The sequence below is a fragment of the Strigops habroptila genome, chromosome 3, assembly GCF_004027225.2.
Source record: "Strigops habroptila isolate Jane chromosome 3, bStrHab1.2.pri, whole genome shotgun sequence".
Taxonomy (NCBI): Eukaryota; Metazoa; Chordata; class Aves; order Psittaciformes; family Psittacidae; genus Strigops; species Strigops habroptila.
The window spans coordinates 25,007,293-25,024,321 of record NC_044279.2 but is presented as its reverse complement, the minus strand read 5'-3'; the positions used below and the strand labels follow the sequence as shown (position 1 = coordinate 25,024,321).

General features: G+C 36.9%; 1 long non-coding RNA gene across 1 annotated transcript in view; it reads right to left on the bottom strand.

Moving 5' to 3' along the window:
- Positions 1-330: 330 nt before the first annotated feature.
- The window catches only part of LOC115605072, a 35,381-nt gene continuing 18,682 nt past the window's right edge, over positions 331-17,029 (bottom strand). Inside the window, exon 3 of the long non-coding RNA XR_003990501.1 lies at positions 331-2,282. This is a non-coding gene — a long non-coding RNA (uncharacterized LOC115605072). The remainder of the gene's footprint in view (positions 2,283-17,029) is intronic.

Here is a 17,029-nt window from a genome sequence, read left to right as displayed (position 1 = left end):
GATGTTACACATTTTTAAAACTGTAGTTCCTACTTTACTAAGGTAGCTGCCAGTCCAGAGCACAAACATTTTTAGAAAAGCTAATATTTTAAAATAAAATTGTTACACAGAAGCCTGTGATCAGCCATTCACTAAATATGCATCTTACATTTCCTCGCTATTGCAGTAAGAAAGAGAAATAAAGGACAAAGTCAACCACAATCAATAGCTAATTTCACTAAGAAGAATAGACAGTAGCCTGGTATCTGTATGTCTATGATGTGGTGTGCTCACTTTGGATGAATCATCACATTGGAAGTTATCACATAACAACTGGCTGAACAGAATAAGTTAGTGAAAAGAGCAGATGGGAGAATTTAATTCATTTTGGAACTCCGAGTACACGATGAAAAGTGTAACACAACTTACTCAGAGAAGCTTAAAAGTACAGCAAAATAATATAAGGTCAAAAATGTCTGTGGTACAACGGCAGCTGCAAGATATGAATAAAAGAAGAAGCTGAGTGCTGCCATTTCTTGCTTCAGTAGGTTATAACGTAACAGATTTATATAATTAACCATTTGTACATTCAGTTGAACAACAATGCTAACAGGAGCACAAGAGAATTTTCTAAATTTAAACATTATTTTAATATAGTTCTTGGGTTTTGTTATTTACATCTACATAAAACACTACTTTTATGTTATCGTACTATATCTTCAAACTCCTTGTAACATCTTGCAGATCTTATGAGATGCATATTGAAAGAGAAATTAAGAAATGCATATTGAAAGAGAAATACCTTATTTTGCTAATGTACATTCTTGAGTTACATATACTTACAGCATAAAGATAACTGTGCTACAGAGGCATACAGCTAAACATCAGAAATCAGCATTCCAAACCAAGTGATTGATTCTCTCCCAAAATCAGTTTTACATTGAATATAAATTGAGAAAAACACAGGTAGGCCAGCAGGAGGTCTCAAATGCAGGTGAAATTAAAAATAAATACTGAGGTTTAAAAAAGTCCATTTTTTCATTCTCACTGAAATAGATTCATTGGAAATACAGAGAGCAATTGCAGTTTTCAATCGAAAACAGCTCGGAGCTGTTCTTGATCCTAAATTTTAGAAATTTTTTGAAGGCTAAAAAAAGCATTGAAAAGTTGTATTTCAGTTCAAATTAAGCAAGCTGATTTGTTTATTTATTATGTGCCTGAGTTACATTATCCACTCTGATGTAAGTAAAAAATAAATTACATTGATTTTCATGCTTAGAGGGCTAAAATTCAGAAAGGCAAATTCACAAACACAGCCCAAGATCTGGACAAGTTCTAAAAGGAAAAAGTCAAAGAAAATATTCCCCAGAAACCAAGACAAGAAGCAAAGAGGCAGTTTTGTTATTCTTGCCTGCCCCATCTCCCTAACACATATCACACATGAAGCCTGGAGTCAAGGGCACGTTCAGCAGCACGATGCACTAAAGCTCAGGTCACAGTGCTGAGCACACATTCAGATATCCTGCAGACACAGGCCACTTATACACCAGCAAATTAAACATGTCTGACATCACTCACAGAGTAGAAGGCTCTGACATAATTCACAGAATAGCTGGCATCTACACTTAAGAAATTGTTGGGAATGGGTAACTGAAGGCAAACTGCCCATTGAGCGTTCTCCTGAGCTGCTCTGAATGACAGACAATGCCAAGGAGTTGCTGAGGGACATAAACAGTTGAAACAGGCCAAGATTTTTTTAGGGAGTGTGCTGAGATTGGCCTAGCAAGTGTAGGACTGGCCTACTGTGGGATTAGCCTAGCAAGGACAAACACATTCCCATGCATTCTGAAGCATACTAGAACTGACTAGGACAGATGCATTCCAAGAGACTGACACAGGCAGTGTTACACAGACACAGGATTTCGAAGTCTAACTGTAAGACCTGAACCGGGAGGTAGTCATGAACTTCTACAAATGCTTCTTAGTTCTAATTTAGAGCAGGCAGTCATCACACAAAATATTTAATGACAGTGAAGCTTGAAATTTTTTACTGTGAGGGTGACTGAGCACTGGAACTGGTTGGCCAGAGAGACTGCAAAGTCTCCATCATTGGACATGTTCAAAATCCACCCAGACACAATCCTGGAAAAGTGCAGGGGGGTGGACAAGATGACCTTCAGATGCCTCTCCCAGCCTTAGCCATTCTGTGATTCCATAAAATCCATGTCATAGCAGTCTACCACTCCTGTTGTGTCAGCTCAATTGCTTGTGGGGTTTTGCTCTGAACCCATCATAAAGCAGACCTAGATTACAAACAAAAGAACAGTTTTTACTTAACTTTTATTGCAGATGTTGCAGTTTAACTGCTGGCAACCAAATACCACACAACCACTTGCCCACCCCCCCTGCCTCCAAGTGGGATGAGGAGGAGGAACAGAAAAAGGTAAAACCTGTGGATTGAGAAAATAGCAGTTTAATAATTGAAAGGAAATAAAATATAATAATAATAATCATCAATAATAGGGGAAAAAACAGATAAGGAGGTATAAAATTCAGGAAACACAAGCGAAGCACAATACAATTGCTCACCACCTGCTGACTGATGCCCAGGCCAGACCCAAGCAGTGATTAGTCCCTCCTGGCCAACTCCCCCCAGTTTATATACTGAGCATGAGCTGCTGTGGCATGGAATATCCCTTTGGCTAGTTTGTGTCAGGTGTCTTGTCTCTGCTCCCTCCTGGACTCCTGTGCCCCTTCTCACTGGCAGAGCATGGGAAACTGAAAAGTCCTTGATCAGGGTAAGCTCTGCTCAGCAACAACTAAAACATCGGTGTGTTATCAGCATTATTCTCATACTAATTCAAAACATGGCTGAAACCAGGACAGCAGGGTTGCTTGTAATCTAGATCAATACAGTAGTGTGAACTAGATCATGGAAATTATTTATGTTACAAGCAATCCTGCAGCACAAATGAGCAACGAGCCATTGGGAAGGACTGGGATTGAACGGGAAGAAATGGAGAGGCAGAAATGCTATAAATTTCAGTTATTGCCGAAGTTTCTGCATCATGAAACTGTGGCCTGACCAAGCTTTTGAGTCCATCTCATGCAAAAGAAAGATATTACTTTAAAATACATTTTTCTTTGTATCCTCACCTGGTCTAGTTTCTTTGAAACAGACAAGGAGCACTCGCATAACCACGTACAGTTCCTGAAAGGCACTTCAGGAAGCTGTGTTTGAGCAAATTTTTTACTGCCTCATGTGAAGCACAGTACCTGACTGTAACAATGCGGATATCTGAAACGTATGCTAGCACATTAAAAGTGAATGTAAAGTCATTTCATGAAACTCCTGTTCAAGCAGGGAATCTCACTGCTGGCCAGCAGGAAATGCTGAACAATACTTGTCTTTCAAGTTTGGAATGTTTCAAGTTTGGAATCAGAGTCCAAAATTTGGCCTCCACTACATACACTGAGCAGGATTCAGTATTTTAAAAAGCCAGCAAAAGTGCATATTTTTGTGTAGACACTCACAACACTCAGGAAAAGAGGACAGTGTTCTAGGTCTTACACAGATGAAGGAAATTTAATCTGTTACTTTTCATTTTCCAGGACTGTCAGACTATACCCCTAGAAAGGATATCCTGTATAACATGTACAGTGCGATCTCTCGTCACTAGAGTCATGGGGTCCTATGCCAAGGAGCAGAGATGTAGTCTAATGGAGTATTTAGATGAAAGGGGAAGACAGTTGTCATTCCTCTCAAGACAGAATTTAGGTTTTTGCTTGGTTATTTTAGCTTGCTGCTTGGTTATATGAAAATGAAGGTTTCTTCCCTGTAGCAGAAAGGTTGTTGGTCAGTTTTATCATGCATATAGTCCCATGCATTTTATGCTGTTACATTTGGAAACATTTTTATTATATCCATTCCTTTTTTTTTTTTTTTCCCTGGATATGGCATTCAACCTATTGACAATGTCTTCTCAATACCATTGTTACCATTTAATTTTGTACTTATTTTTTCAGAGAGACAAATGAAAATATTAACTGACATTGTTCCCATCACCAGTGCCAGAAAATTCCACTGGCAGTCTCCCTCTAGCTTGCTCTCTTTGTGTCTACTCTTTAGGCAGTACATGATGATTTTACCATTCCTCCATCACTGTTTACATTCTGCGGCTAAGCTAGTATTTTTCCAGGTGATATCATTTCAATTGACTTAGTGAAGCGTGAGCATATGAATTCCAATAGAATTGCTATGTAAGAGACTTGCTATACAGTAACTGTAGGATGTAAACTTACAATAAACTTTATTTTCTTTATCTTGAAAATTATCTAGTTTAACATTAAAAGATATAAGGCTAATCTGGTAATATTTCCTTTTTGCAAACCCAGTTTGCATTTATATTTTGAACTTTTGTGTATAGGCCAAACCAACAGTTAATCTAAGTATCTCTGCAAAGGAAAGATGGCATTAGAGTTGTCAGGACAGCAACTCAGTTCTAGCTAGAGAACTGGAACAGAAAAAATAGGCATAGAAAACAAATAGGAAAAAGAGGTTAATGCCTTTATGTTTTCAGCAATTGTATACTAGATAAATAACCTTTCTTACTGAGCAGATAATTGTAATCTTATAATCATTTTGCTCGTCACATGCCAACTGAAGGCAGAAATGAAGAAAAATTAACAAGACAAATGTTTCTTTCATAAGAATATATGTAAAGGAATATATAACCACATAAGCTTATGAGTTACTAAACATTCATATTTTAATGCTAGCTCAAAACAATACTTTAAAATGGAATTTGGATGAAAAATGTATGGAGGTAGGAATAGTCTTGCAATTCCATTTGTGTAAGAAAACACTTGTGAATGATATTTATTTTTTTCAAGAGAAATAATTGCCTGCATGAATTGCAATAATGCTATTGAAGTCAGTAGATTTTTTTTCTACAGTGAATAGATTGATGGTCAAAGAAATACCATATAAGAAAAAAAACATCTTTCATTGGCACAAATTTCTGTTAATACTTTTTCATTGTTCTAATTTCTAATTTGTTAATACCCATTTGCTTGTTTGTTTTACTTCTTTGCCTTTTTCATCTTCACCAAGTAATCTATGCTCATGATTCAGTTTCACAAAGTAACCTTGAACTGACAGTCATTTTCAATGGACTGAAAATGTACTTGCAGATTCATTGAATTCCATTAGATTTACTCAACAGTTCAAGTGTTTTTGACAAACTAAATAAGGCACTTTAACTGTGTGGAATTTTATTTTTTTGCCGCAACTGCTTTTCCATGTCATTTCACAAAATATCTCTATAGTTACATACATATTTGCTAATTTAAAAAATTATTAAATTACAGACAAAATTCTTATATGTATAAAGGCAGCTTTGGATATGTGCCAGTGAGCAGCTTGTCAGAGCCTCAAACTAAATCCTCAATCACATGCATATCAACTGACAAATCAAGTGGTATTAGAGGCTTTTAGAATCAAGGAAGTGCAACATGAATAGGACATGCTCTGGGACTTGTTTTTGTATAGTTAGATGAGATTCAAAAAAGAATAACTAAGTAAGACACAGACTGTAACACCTTTCATAAGAGTCATAAGAGTGCACGCAAAAGTTGATTGCTGTGGAGGAGTGGTGCACCCACAGAAGACACTCAGAGTAAGACTGCATAGTACCAATCTCTCACTGTAGAGGTCTGAACTAGGTTGCACACCCTCCACACTTCTGTACCAGTATTCCTGACAGCCGCACAACTTTGACTCTATACTCCTACTTCTTATTCAACCCTCTTGGATGGCAAAGAATTTGGTCAACAGCTTTTCTTCTTCTCCTCTCCCTTTTTCATCATGCTCACATAGAGAGTCTGACAAAATGAAGTATTTGCACAGAATGTAAAGGACATCCTTGTATTTGTAATTTTCATCCATAGATGTGCAGCAATCTTCATAGCTGAACACACACACACAAAAAAATCAGTCTTTTTTTAGGAATGTGAACTGCATTTAAATGGGGGTTTATTTGGATACTGAACAACAAAACTTTCTTTTCTCAGATATTCAAGCTGAAAGCTCTTTCACAACTGGAGAAGACGCAGGAAACCATCCTAAACACTGAGATCTAACTTTACATTCCTTCCTTGTGGTAAGTCATATTTTAAGCTCCAAGATATATGTAAAAAGCACATTTAGACATACAGACTACCACAGATGTTTAGATCCTATATAAAGTCTTCCTCGAAAAGCTGTATCCTGTAACAACTAACCTAATTGAAATTTGAGGAGGATCTTTACTAGATGACCTTCAGAGAGCCCTTCCAGCTTAAATTATTATATGAGTCCTATACTGCTTTTCAGTTCAGTAATTACTGGTTTGGACTGGTGTTTCTTGCAAATGATGACATTTACTTAAAATTTTGAGTGTTAAGTCCATTCAAAAATATAATTCTGGAAAAAATAATTTCTCAAAAATCTCATTATGTGTTTGGTGCTATTTTTTAATTTGGAAGCAGGAAAGAAACCTAGAAGAATAATTGTCAAAAGTTAATTTGTTAAAAACAGGTTTTTTTTTAAAAAAGGCTTTGATATGTACCATTTAGCAAAATCTTTTAAAAATACAGACATTTTAATCTTTCCATTTTTCACTAAAAAAAAAGACAGTAACATTGGCAATTTTTTTTCTTAAAAATAAATTTTAGATTAAAAGTCATTTTACCTTATTGTTCAATTACATTATTACTCTTCAATATATATCACTACCTTTTTTTGGTCCAGGTAAAATAGTGAAATAGATAGCGTAGCTGTCTTCAGAAGCTACAATATTGGATATTAACCAGTTTTTTCATTTCACAGGAGAGCAATCATCCTATCATACAACATTTTATACCAGCATAAGCTGGTTATCTTCTGAAGTTAATAAAAATGCAAAGAATGTTAATGATCCAGATTTAATAAGATAGTATGATTACATACCACCAGGCCTATAGCATGCTGTTCTCATGTGTTCTGATGTCAAAATAAGTTAGCTTCCCTCCTGGATTTTCATATATTTCATTGAGAGAAAACAGTTTTGTACAATAAATGTCACAATTTCCTGTCTTAGTTTATATTATACTGGTTTATGTTATTAAACTAATTACTAAAAGCTACTAACTTAAGACAAACTTTCTCAGGGACAGATTGTCATTACTTAGTATGGGAAACTAATTCAGGTAGAACAACTGACAGCGGCAAGCTGCTGACTGAGACCTAATTTAATTAAGAAACAAACTGGTTTTTTTTTTAAGGTGCAACTGTTGGCTCCTTTCTAGTTACTGTGTCTAAGTTTACAGTGACAGGAAAGCATGTCTCAAAAGCTGGAGTAGTCTATTATTCCTTGTGATTTCCCTCAGGAAACAGTTTCAGACAGGATCACTTGTTATAATAAAATGCTAGGACTAAAGGTATAGGATGGAGCTTTCATGACAGCAGTTGATAGGTTTGCTGAATGTTGCAGATATTTGGACTTCAAAAGAGAACTAAGAGAAATAATAACTGCACCTACAAAAGGAGCCTACTTCTGGGAACAGACGCTGTCACTCAGATTCAAGCACAGGCAATGTTACTTACCATTCCCAAAAAAAGGTCCTGTATCAGGTGCCCTCAATACAGGGAAGATGAGCCAAACAGAACTGAAATAGCAACAGGACCATTCTCATAATACAAAAATAGTGCACAAGTAGAGACAGGAAGAACAATATCTCTTCACAAGCGAGAACAGTAGAGCTGTAGAGGAAGGAGCATGATAACAAGCAACAGCTGGAAACTGTGAACAGCAGAGAAGACTGATGGAAGTATCACAAAATAGGTACTTTCCTAACTATACAGAAGCCGCTCAGAGCATGTGGCTATAACATTGCTGTCATCAGTGTATATCATATGATAATTTCACATTCCAAGGGACAAAATATGACGGAAAAAACATACAGTAGTATTTAATGTTGACATGAACGGACTATATTTTCCATTGAAAACTAACATGGGGCAACTGCTGTAGTACTGCCAGGAAAAAAAGAGGAAAAAAAAAAAAAGAAAGAAAGAAAAAAACCCACCCCAAATCATTCAGGTCGATAGTTCTTCAAAGCAAGACAGCAGTGAAGATCAGGTAAAATACCATATGGGCTCATAGAAATGATGTTAGACATTTGTGTTTCATTCCAAATGTAAGTAGGTATTTTTTTTAATAATTTTATTAAGAAACAAGGATTGATGGTATATCCTTAGGTTCCAAACATACTGAAGAAGCCTGGTTCACCTGTGTGATAAAAGATGACTTGGCAGAGGCTGTTTAAACAATTCACATGAAGAGGAGGGCTGCTTAGGCAAAGTACAAAAAAGACTAAATTGGCATCTCCAGGTGCACTCTTATATCTGCATCTGGGCAATTAAAAAAAAAATGAAGAGGCTGATAATATGGACTTAGATATCACTTAGCGGGAGCAGATTTAGCATGAGAGCTAAGAAAACAACACTCTTCACCTTCTGCCCAAGTCACATCTCACGGGACGAGGTCTGACTCGTGCGGCTGCGCAGCAGCTGCATCCACCCGCAGGCTTCCTTGTGCCATCAAAACACAAAAATGCTTTATGGCAATGGAAAAATGCCTCCTATTTTGTATTTAAATAAAAATACTTATGCATGTGCAGAGACATATGCTTTGTACAGCTAATTAAACAGTAATTCTGGCATCACATATCAAAGTATTGTCAAGACTAGAAGTCTCGGCAGGCCATGGAAAACTCTTATCTTGTAACAGTCCTAACCAAGTTTGGAGGATACTGCTGCAATGAAGAAATATTGCTAAAGGGTAAATAGGTCTTATTGTTACATTATTAACACTTTTTTCCAACCCAGTGTAAGGTGCAGAGACTGTAATGGATTATTAAATGCAACTTCTTGATTCTTCCAAAAGACTACACTTACCATATGAGTAGGCAAGGAGCCGGTAACATAGGAAGCATGTATCTAATAAAATACTTAGCAAGAGCCAAGCAAAAGTAAAAAAGATTAAAATGAAAGTCTTATTTTAATGCTAATACATTTATATTATCCAAAATTTCATTAAAATAGCCATTTATTTGGGAAAGTGCTACTTATATGCCTACATAATAAAAATCTGAAATAATCTCCCAATGATTGTAACATAGAGATGCTGAGTAATTCACAAGAAATTACATGGGAGAAGTGGCATCCCTGCCTGTTTTAACAGTGTTAAATGCAGACTCCATCTACATTAGCAACAGACATATCTCTTAACGTTTTTAGAGCAATGCTTACACACAGCAGCTATCACTAAGGTAAGAAGAATCTCTTTCACTCACAGTGCTTCACTATACTTCTATTGCATTAACAAGAACTGAAGAGAGCAGTCACTCAGGATTCACATCCTCGCAATGACAAAATGCTAAAACCACATCTAAGCCAGCCATTTCTCAGAGGCCCTCTGTGGCACTGATTCTCCTCCCTTCATCTAATAACTGAGTAATCCAATAGCTCCTTTTCACCTGCGATGCATTCAAATCCATTGTTGGTCAGATAAATCTGAGCTGATATCTCTACCTACCCAAAAGAAAATAGTATGGATTTATGCCTTCCTTTCCCTGTGGAAAATGTTTCTCCTTGAATGAATTTTTAAAACATAGTCAGACAAAAGATTGAATTTAGGTTTTAGAGTTTAGACAGGTGAAAAAAGTATTCCTGTCCCAGATAAAAGGTTTGTTGTACAAGTGAAATAAATTTAAGAAATTTGAGAAGCAGACCCAAAGAGACTCTCATGGTTAAATCACTCTCTTGGAAATGATGTATTCAAACGCTTTCAAGGTGACAAGAAGGGTGAAAAATAACTGGACTTATATCATCTGCATCCATAGTGAGTGCTCTAATCATCTTTTTTGGCTATGATGTATGCAGAATATACTCTGCTCACCATGCAATAAATAATTGCTGGGTCATACTGCTCAGAAAAGCTAAAAGAGGTCCCTAGATTATGATTATTGGTGGGTACCAGTATAACAGAAACAGCAATCTACTCCCCACTATCAAGAATTGATTGGTTTTGGGAACTTTACTGCAGAAATAGAAGACATTCAGCACCTTGGGAAACATTATGATAACATTAACTTATAGGGTGGTTATGTGCTTAGGGTCTAAATTTGAGACTAGTGTGGCAGAGAAGTTAGAAGAGCCCAAATTATTTGTAGCTGTAGCTCTTGGCATAATGAATTGGATTTTTATACACGAATAAATAAGTAAACAGATAAATGATTATAAGCCCTCAGGTGTCAGTATTTCACTCATAACTAGTAGGTGACTTTCTGCTACAGATGTAAATGGCCCAAATGCAACAGCTGCAGTTTTCACTGTATGAAGAGCTTCAGGTAAATAGTTGCTAATGGAAGTTGAAAGAACAGAGGAGTCAAGCTTCATACGACTTAACGAAAGCAACTATTTCAGTACTAGCCATCTAATAATGAAACTATCAGCAACTTTCAGCTAAAGGAAAACACCACCACCAACTACAACGTAATAAAACAAGCAAACATACAAAACCAAAAATACACTCATATTTGTAAAAGTTTGCATCAAAGGGAGTAAATTTCTGACAGACCTGCTGCTGCATGGGTTGGATTGCAGTTACCTATGCACAATTGATTGCATGCCTGTGGAAGACAGCACATTTAATTACAGCACCATGTCCTAAAAGCAATTATTTCAGAAAAACAGAATCTAGTAACTTGTTTAGTAGCCTGCCCTGAGCAGGCAAATTCAGGATCTTCTACAGACCTGTGAAATATTTAACATGAAGAACAACTACTAAACATCATAACCTGACAATGTTTGTTTCTTTGCTTTCTGGATTGAAATATATACATTTGTGGTGGCTCATAATTTCTCCTGATACATAATTCACAGTGCTTACAGAAACTGCAGATATTCAGGCCATATAGAAATGGAAACTGATGCTTGCAAAACATACTTCTTTTTCTAATTTGATTTCTTACACTGGTTTTCAGCGTACAGCTCAAAGCTCACTGTTTTTGCACACAGCTTTGACTATACCTAGTGCATTAATTGAAGGGCTGCATTAGGCATTAACTGAAGGGCTGCTTAACATAATGGTGGGGATACACAGAATCATAGAATCATAGAATAGTTAGGGTTGGAAAGGGCCTTAAGATCATCTAGTTCCAACCCCCCTGCATGGGCAGGGACACCTCGCACTAAACCATGTCGCCCAAGGCTCTGTCCAACCTGGCCTTGACCACCACCAAGGATGGAGCATTCACAGCTTCCTTGGGCAACCCATTCCAGTGCCTCACCACCCTCACAGTAAAGAACTTCTTCCTTATATCTAATCTAAACTTCCCCTGTTTAAGTTTGAAGCCATTCCCCCTTGTCCTACCACTACAGTCCCTAAGGAAGAGTCCCTCCCCAGCCATAGCGAGCAACAAAGACCTTAAGAAGACTTATAAACTCAGTATGCGTAGTACCTGTAGGATCTTCTTGGTTTTCCAGAAAAAAAAAACCAACAAACATTTATCAGAAGATAATACAGAACTTATTTATCAAAGTCATTAATTTAATATAACTTTAACTAACTCAATCTTCAAAGAAGTTCAGTGCAAAAGACACCAGACTTTTGGAACAATTATGAAATCAACAGTACGCAGATCACACAAGTATCAATTTTAAGCCTAAAAAATCACTTCTTCAGTTAAACTGAATTCCTACACAACAATGAAAGGCACCATATCTACAAACAACTTCTAAATACATTACAGACAGAAGCTTTTGTATGCAGCTACTCATACTATTGAATTCTTAGCATGGTCCCTAAAGCAGCTCTAACATGTGCCAACCAGAACAGTCCTACACAGTGCCCAAGCAGCATTCATAGAACAGTCTGGGAAAGGGACTGTCCCCAACAGGCTTGATGCATGAAGCCTCTGAGTGATGGGAGAAAACAATGTGCAACTTTCCACCCCAGATTGGTTCTTGGCCCATTTTACTTGCTTACTAATACAGCTGCTACTAGAAAATATTGTGTTCAGAAAATCACTAACTTTATTGGGAAACACTGCAGAGAAACTCTTCAAAACTTAAACATGCACAAGAAGACCACCACTTCTCCACAGAACGTCTCCACACACTCTCATTTAATACAAATGAGGAAAGTTCTACTGGTTTTGAATGAAGTCAGTGGTACTATGCTGATTTCCATGTGTTAGGGATATGGCCCTTCGCTTCACAGTACCTCTTCATTTGAGGTCTCAGCTTAAGCAGTTCTGAGAGATTTCATTTGTCTGGAAAAATCTCTTCTGAACTGCGGTTGGTTTGTTGGTCTGTGTTCCTAGATATAAAGGGATTAGAGCTTTAAAGGCAGAAAGAAGTCGCGCTAAGTTAAAACTCTAAAGCACTTCATCCATTTGTTCCTACAGAGGATCACTAAATGCAGTAAATCAGATGCTATTAAAATCTTGGGGGAACTGGTTCAGAGAATTTCACTGACAGAAGCATGATGCCTGCTTCTTCCATAGACTAATATAATAAGAAACAAAGTCAATGATGCTGGCCAGAGCTTTGAATGCAAGAACATGATTTTAATTTGGTAATAAAGGCAAAATACTTAAAAGTAATTACTTTCCTCTATATTTTTAGATATCCGTGATTTAAAATAGGGTTTTAACCTCTTTCTGGCAGCCCAGAAGAGGTAAAATGACAAGCCCTTTCACAAGGTTTCATATCCAATGTCCATTCACTAGCTTCCAGGAAATTGTCTCTAATTTTTCCTTTTTCAACATGAGAATTTCTTCATCTGTAAACTTTCAGTTGCAGTCTGTCACTTTCTATCCAAATGCAGATGGATGCCTCTGTGAAAGCAGATTTTGGAAGGAAAAGGAACTTCCAAAACTGGCCCTCGAACATGGAATCTGGGCTAATAAGGGGGAGTGTTTTCTCGTGCATTGATAATACACATATTTCCTGTGCATCTATCTCTGTCGACATAAGTGGAATAGGAGAATGCATGAAAGTTGAAAAGAACACAAGCGAAGCTTAGGTGTTTCACAAGGAAAAGTATCTCAAGTGAGAAATTCACCCAGGCTTCATGTGAGATCTGTAGATCAAGGCAAGGTAGGACTGCAACAGCTGGGCTGTCATGACTTGACAAGTCTTTCCATTGGAGCATCACACTTTGGGTAACTCTCTTTTGGCCAGGATGGCTAAAGACTGACCTTAGAGGTTTCTGGTTACTGTGCTCGGGGAAACAGAGGATTCAAAAGCCCATCTAATTAAACAGTTAGAATTTGCAATTAACAACTGCAGCAGCCTCAGGCCATCAGAGGATTCAGATTCAAATTCCTGACTTAACTCAGAAGAACTGAGGGCCAGACTCTTCCACATGCAAACAAATGACTTGACCATATAAAATGGGTAGAACAAGAAAGGAAGATAAAGCTTGAAAATCTCTAAAAAATTGCTTTACAAGTTGCTGTGAGATCTAATTTTATTTTACTGCTTCATTTAAAACAAAAAAAGAAGTTATTATACTTTCAGGGTAGGAAAATTGATTCTCACTCTGACCTCCTTGAGAAAGAGATTCCTGACATTTAGCGGCATTCCCTAAACAAAGATAAAAGAGCTACATCTCATAGGAACTGCTTCATTTGCAGTAGCTTCTACAGCTCTGCTTCACAACATCCAGGGACAGTATTTCCCCCATTTCATTAAACATTCATCTACATACTTTCTAGACTGGCTAGTCAGATCATGTTTGAACTTGCTTTTACTGACTGCAATAGGAAAATACACCCTAACACTATCAATAGCCAATGAGTCCTCCTCCATCATCAGTCAGTGACTGATCTCAACTATACTAAGGCACTACTAAAAAATCCTGCAAAGTCACATACTCATAAACGCAAATATATTCAAACTGGAGAATAAGAGCCAATTCTTGCCTCAGTTATTGATCTCAGTTTGTTTCCTCTAAGTTCAGTTTAACCTGGAATATTTGGGAAGAAAATTGGCCCCCAAATTGGTTTTTTTACAAATAAGAAACTTGGCAAATAAGCCTTCTCTCCTGGACTATGCAACTGTACTCTTTAGGTTAATTCAGAATCTTAATCTAAACCTTCAGGTAGTATTTAAACCACAGATAGAGAAGAGGCCTTTGGTAACCTCCAGATCATGCCACATATTTTCAGTGAACCACTTTGGGAGCCTACTTCCCACACAGGATACAGCAACAGCTCAGGAAAGCACTGACTACCTGAAAACTAATTGAGGCAACTAAATGTTTTTAGGCCCTTCAATTAGAAAGAACATTGAAATCACAAAGAAGACAAACAATGAGGATTTTGTTAGCAAAAAGTAAGTCACCAAGCAGAGCTCTGGGAAGCCATAGCAGCAACCTTGAATACCTCAGAGCTTTTATTTTGCAGATGATTTCTGTTTGTCACACTACAAGGAAGAAATAGGGCTAGAGACATTTATGTGTTTAGTGTCAAGTTGGATAAATCCAAAATCCTTGCAATAAATCCCTAACTGCAAAATGAATTCAAGCCTGAGCCTTCAGTGAATTTTCTTCTTGTTCTGCTTCTGGCTTGCATGAAATGACAACAAAAAAAAAAAAAAAAAAAAAGAATTAAAAAAACCAACCAAACAAAAAACCCCCAACAAACAAAAACAACAAACAAACAAACAAAAAAAAAACCACAAACAAAAAAACCCAAACAGTGAAATCCAGATAAAGAGAAATAGGATAAGAGCAGAAGAATGAATACACAAAAAACTTCTAAAAAAATCTTTAAAAAGTATAGAGATACTTGGCTATGCAGTGGCTTTTTTCCTGAGAATTTAATAATGTATTTGCCAAGATCCAAGTTCAAACCTGCTTTGCACCTTGTGTAATAGAGAGCTTTTAGGTTGAATGACTTTCCAAATAAGCTGTGGGATGACCATATGAGCCAGTAGAAAGGACATAAGGGGATCAGTACGAAGGCTAAATTCGGGTATGTACTGACTTTTAGTAGCTTCCATATCTAATTGGTTGTTCTCTGTACTGATTCACTGAGGAAGTTACAGTCAATGGGAAATTTCTGCTTCTCTGTAGTTTTCCGTCTCCTGGCCTCCAGAAGTGTGGAGGACCACTTGGAACAAAATGGACACATGAGCGATCCAGGACTCATGTCAATAGCAAGAGTTTGAGTTAGGTCTCACGGCCTGGCATCAAGGTCATCTAAAGAACACTTGTGGGGGCAGAATGAGAAAGTTGGCTCAAGAAGAACAACTCCCGGATGTGGAATGCAAAACTTGGCAAACTTAAGGACTTGTAAGGCCTTCGCGTGAACTGAAAGCTTTAGCCAATTATAAGCTGTACCTATGCACTGTCTCGTTAAGCTCAACCAATTAGGATTGTATAAGGTCTGCGTGGACACTCAGAGAGAATATATAAACACCTATTCGGGCTTAATAAAGTGTCAGCATTTAATCATATTGGTTGTCATGCTGTCCGTTTATCTCCCGCACAGAAGAACAGCATCTGATCAGACCTGCACAGACTGCACTGAGGGAACAGTCGTCTCACTCCTCAGCACGTGATGTAGCTGGTTCCTCCATCTTCTCTGCCACAGGAATGGAAGACGTCAGGATAGGGAATGAATATTTGGACCTGTTCTCCTCGCTTTCTGAATTGCTCAGGAAGCATTGGAGCCAAACCATCTGACAGATGACTGTTTTGTTCAGGTCTAATATCAGTGATTAGTATGGCGTAGTACTCAGGACATTGTCTCTGCACAGAGTATCCACTGACCAGCTGATTGAAGATGCTCTTGCAGATAGATCGTCCCATATATACTTTCCTAGTCAAACAGAACCATGATTATAATTGATCATCGACATATTGCAAACTTTCAAAACCTATCTTATAAATGTAAAATACACGTTTATATTTGCATTAAAGTATTTTATTAAGTTGCATTAAATATTTATAGTACTATTTAAATTTATAGAGAAGATGAATAATCATTGGACGTTACCTGCAGTTCAAGATCAAGATTTTATGTTCATAGAAACATGAAAGAAATTCCCAAAGTAAAATGTTGTTTCTTTTAGTAATTACTGAATACTAAGTCTCACACATGAAAACACCCAGTCAAAACATCCTACTCCATAGCTGACGTAAAAATATGTACTTTGTGACTTATTCCTTGGCAGTTTCTTAACATTCTTATGTTCCCCAGAATTAATAAATGTTAATTAATTTCTACAGTGGATGGATTTCTAACTACGCTAATAGACTGACATTTTAATTATGTTTTCATCCAACACTTTTTGTTAATAAAGTGAGTATTTCCTCTATTACACTGAAAAAGTTCATTACAAAATGAATTCATCCAGCCAGATATATGTGTTTAGGTGTCTGTATAATACAATAACTTTCCCTCCAAATATTTCATACATCTACTTTTATTCTTTGGTCTCAATATTACTGTTCTCAACCAAAGAATATCACTGAATCTACATACTATCTCAGATCTGGTAATGTTCATTCAGAAAAAACACCTGGTTTACTTCTAAAGAGTTATACAGAGAGGTAGGTATATAGGAACATATCTGTACAGATACAGATATACAAGCAGACACACTAGAAACACATACTGTCTAGCAGTATGTTTCCCTGATTTGGGACTTAGAAGATACCGAGTTAAATATAACATCTGACTCTGCTTTACTGTCCTATTTTCAGAAGACTATGTTCATTTCTTATTTCATTCTCTGAATTTGCAAGACAGAAATAATGAGCTATATTGTGGAACAGATATATAATAAAGGAGAGAAGTACTTTTTGCCCTGACAAATTTCTACTATAAATGAGCTGGGACAAGTGGTACGAGTCAAGACAGTATGAAGTTTAATTTACCCTGAAAACATTTGGGTTACTTTGTAAAACTACTCTTAGTTCAATAAAAATACATACTTATGTGAGTAAGGCTC